The sequence below is a fragment of the Marmota marmota genome, unplaced genomic scaffold (genome assembly GCF_001458135.2).
Source record: "Marmota marmota marmota unplaced genomic scaffold, marMar, whole genome shotgun sequence".
NCBI classification, from domain to species: domain Eukaryota; kingdom Metazoa; phylum Chordata; class Mammalia; order Rodentia; family Sciuridae; genus Marmota; species Marmota marmota.
Genome location: NW_026000026.1, coordinates 73566929 through 73570895, shown reverse-complemented (window position 1 = coordinate 73570895; position 3967 = coordinate 73566929). Strand labels below are relative to the sequence as shown.

Below are 3967 nucleotides of genomic sequence, written 5' to 3'. Positions count from 1 at the left end.
CCCCCCCCCCCCGCCCCCACTCATTAACAGCAAAGAAAGGATCCCCGGCCATTTCCATTTCCTCTGTGGCTCAAGAGCCCTGTTATTTAATCCCGCGGCCACCCCGGCCGCATCCTCGGTGCGGCGGGCTCCACCCATGCACCTGGCCAGTTTTCTGCTTCTCCCGCTTCCCTTTAGGGGAGCTGGAGGGGGAGGCAGGGATGGAAGGGGGTTTGGGAAAGTCGATTATGGCAGCCACCGGCCGTCGGCCTTCGGTGGACGGATGCTCCTTAAGCCAGCGTCCGGTGAAGGCTCTGATACCTGCGGGGATAGAGTGGGAGGCAACTAGCCAGGACTGCAGAGGGCGGACAGAGGCTCCTGGCACTAAGGAGATTACATTCGGGAGTGGGGAGGCCTCTGGCTGAGTGGACAGAATCGCCCCGGGGGGTACTGGAGCCGGAAGAGGCCTCGGCCCAGTCACTGTCCACACCCAAGAAATGGGGGAGGGGTGGTCTGCACTCAAAAAAGACTCAGCCTTAAGAAAGGAACCAGATTCACTCAACAACCCCCACCCCTCCCTTCTTGAATATGGGCGATGGACGTTTTCTTAATTTCTGGTAAAAGCAGATTCAAAATTCCTTCCCCCAGCCCCCGACGTCCCTGGGCGCCGCTGGTCCCAGCAGGGGTTCTCCCGCCCCCGCCCCCCACACTGCCTGCGACGGGAAGAGATACCCAGATCTAGGTGTGTCCACCCCTACCCTGCTCTGAGCCTCGTATCCGGAGGCCGCAGCGCCCCCCACCCCCAGCGACACTGAGGGTTCCTGCCCAGGCCCGCAGTGGTGTGAAGGTTGCTTTTACCTCCTCTTGCAGGCTGGGAGGGGGTAAAGCCCGCGCAACTGAACCAGCTGCAGCAGTCGCCGCCGCCCTCCATTCATTCAAAAAAAAAAAAAAACCAACAACAACCTCCGCCCGAACCTCCACCCCTCTTTGTAAAAGAACGACGGCCCCTTAAGGAGCCAGAGCCAGCCCCAGCAATCACGGGTTAAGTTCTTTTCCGGCCCCCCATTCATAAAAAAAGGAGCGCAGCGCATGCGCGCGCGGGGTCTCTTGTGCCCACCCATTCATAGAATCGCGGACTGCGCGCGTGCGCACTGGAGCTCCCTTCCCTCCCATTCATAAAAAAGCCATTTTCCCAGGCAGTGGTTGCAACATCGCCGCTGAGGCAGCGAGCAGAGCTGACAGCCCCGAGCTGGAGCTGCGGGACTCCGGGAGCCTTGCGGGTTCCTCTGGCTGGCGTCTGCGAGTACAGCAGCGGCTGACCCGCTTGGGTTCGGGGATTTACACAAACGTGGAGCGATGCTTGTGACTCTGCAGCTCCTCAAAGTAAGTCTATGGCCGGTTTGGGGATCCGAAACTGCCCCTTCTAAGCCACGACGCGACTCCCCTCGGGCTGGGGCAAATGGTGCGCTATTTCCAGTCGCGCTTCTGTGTTCCTTCCCTCTGCTTGCGTCTCCTGGAGTCGCTGCGGTGCGCCGCAGCTCCTTGACGCCCTCCGCCCGGCCGGCACGGCGCTGGGGGTGTTCAAAGCCTGGCACCGCCGTTCCGACCCCTGGGCATTGCCAAGCCTGACTTCCCCGCCCTCTGCGACTCGGGAAGCCCCGTGCGCGTCCCAGGAGTTTGTCTCTGGCCTGGCCTCTTTCCTCCTGCTGCCACCACTCGCCTCGGGCGCTGGAACCGGAGGCTTTGGGCTTGGTCAGGAGCCACCACTTGGGTCTGGGGGGCGCCCTCGCCTTGGACAGCTCTCCCACCCCCGGGCTTCGTGCCCACGGTGCCAGCTCTGCCGTGAATCTCCCCAGCCCGCCGCAGCGGCCTATGCTCGACGTAGATTTTTCTTGCCCCTTCGGATTCGGGACCGACTGGGTTTCCCCCCTTCTGCCTCCGGCTAGATGGTCAGCTCGGGGCCAGCCGGGCATTTCTACTCCCTCTCCTTAGCTAGGCGGTTCCTAGCCGTCTGACCTTTGCTCGGCTGCCGCATTTTATGCTGTGCAACTACCTTGCAGTTGCCTTTTCCTTCCCCTGCCTCGGCAGAACCCGAAACTCCTCGGCTACCCCGTGTCTCCCTATCCCAGAACACAGAGCTGTGCCAGGCCCCAGGGCCCCCGGACCTCGCTAGGTCTGGTGGGGGCTGAAGGTGCGTTTACATAACGCCGGTTGTGTGAGAGCTGGAGGAAGAGGTTGCGTGCGTAGGAGAGATAAGGCTCCCACTTTCCCTCCTTCCTTCTTGGTGGTACCAGGCTTGACATCACCCAGGAGAGAGAATAGAGACGGTACGTTCTGAGAAATTCTGAATCGCCAAGGCCACGGGGGGCAAGGAGGAGGGTGAGGCGGGTTTGGCCAGCCAGGGCAGCTGGAGTTTGGCTCCATCACTGGGGCCAGGGCTGTGCTCAGTTCCCCCTCCATGCAGACGATCAAAAAGCATTTAGACAGTAGCTGCTCTTGTGCAAGAAGACGGTTTCTCAATTCTCTTTGATTGGGGGCTGGGGGTTGTGGGCAGAAGAAGCAAGAGAGGCGGAAAATGGTTGCATGGCTTGAAGGGCTGAGGGATGTAGCGATTAGAGAAATGGGCTGGAGGGGCTGGATGGTGAGCAGAGGGTAGAGCTGCTTGCTTCCTCTCACCAACTGCTGGATGGGCATCCATATTGCCAGGCCTGGGTGAGAGCAGGAGGCCTCCTTATGGCGCAGTGATCCTTGGGGAGAATCCCCCACCAAGGCTGTGCTGTAAGGAAAGGTGGAGGGAGATTCAGTGGGCGTCCAGAACTAGTGGCAGCTCCCTCTTTCCTGCCTCTAAATCAGACCATGATTCTCTTCAGTTTGGGGAGAGGCCGGACATATCAGAGGCCAGAGAACCTGTGGAGGAAGGGAGCAAGCACATGTCTGGTTAGCAGACCAAGACTCTAACCTTCTTGACAAGCCTCTTGGGGATACAAAGCTGGAAGGTAAAAGGCCCAGAGCATTGGGAAATAGAGGTTTATCAATCTCTTAATATGCGCCGGCTGGCCTGAGGCCCTACCCAATATTGCACTGGTGGATTTCACAATGTTTAGAGTTCTCCGGATCTTCACATTAATGGAGCATAAACATCTGAAATTTTCAGCTTTTTTTCCATTTAGTGCTGGTGTGGGGTGGCCTAAGAAAAGGAGGGCTGCAGTTGGTCTCTCTTTCTCTGAGGGGTGAGAAAGAAGTTGTAGATATGTCACTGTGAAATTGCATTTCCTCTATTTCCATCCCTTGGGAGGGTCCTCATGTGCTGGCTGGCTCCAGGTGAATCCTCATCTGGTGAGCAGTACACACTGACCAATTGGAGCTATGTTGCTCCTCTGGGGAGGGGGAGAGGGAGCCTTTTGGTAGATTTTTTTTTTAAATCTCCATGGACGGATATATGCCAGCTGGGATGAGGGAGACATTAAGGACATCTGTTGGTTATCTTCCATTTTAGATTCTGAACTCAGAAGTCACTCCTTTGTGGATTGTGGATGCCCTCCTTCCCTATCCCTCCTGCTTGATCCCATGACTCTTTCCATATTGCCTTCTTGAAAGGCACTCTCCATAGAGTTTTGGTTGGGGATGGTGGAAGGAGACAGAACACATAGAATAGATGATTTCAAGCTGAAGCAGATTAGGGGCTGGGCACTAGTGAACATTTGGGGCTCAGAGGTGACGTTTTTGTCTGCATCCTTCCAAGATTATGGAGAGATGTGGCCTTTTAGAAATCAACCCTTTGACTACCTCCTACCCTTTCCCGCAATCTTGTAAACCTGACATTGCATGTTCCTAAAGGGTTGGCTAACTTTCCTGAATAACAAATTAAAACAAAATGTGAATGTCAGTGATTTAAAAATTAAGGGAGAGGGAGAAACCCATTCATAAAGTGGCCCTTGAAATGTGTTGCTATGGGGCTTAATACTTTTTTTTTTTTTTTTTTTTTTTT

General features: G+C 56.0%; 1 protein-coding gene and 1 long non-coding RNA gene across 5 annotated transcripts in view; one reads left to right on the top strand and one right to left on the bottom strand.

The window, feature by feature from the left end:
* Nucleotides 1-1022, bottom strand: part of LOC125619112 — a 138288-nt gene extending 137266 nt beyond the window's left edge. The window contains exon 1 of one of the 3 annotated variants that reach the window (XR_007350607.1): nucleotides 838-1022. This is a non-coding gene — a long non-coding RNA (uncharacterized LOC125619112). The remainder of the gene's footprint in view (nucleotides 1-837) is intronic. The other 2 variants (XR_007350605.1, XR_007350606.1) reach the window with 2 other exon arrangements.
* Nucleotides 1023-1122: 100 nt separating this feature from the next.
* The window catches only part of Spry4 (sprouty RTK signaling antagonist 4), a 12375-nt gene continuing 9530 nt past the window's right edge, over nucleotides 1123-3967 (top strand). The window contains exon 1 of one of the 2 annotated variants that reach the window (XM_015485694.2): nucleotides 1123-1362. The gene's annotated coding sequence lies outside the window, so the exon portion shown is untranslated. Of the gene's footprint in view, nucleotides 1363-1402; nucleotides 2307-3967 lie in introns of those variants that run through there. The other variant, XM_015485699.2, reaches the window with a different exon arrangement.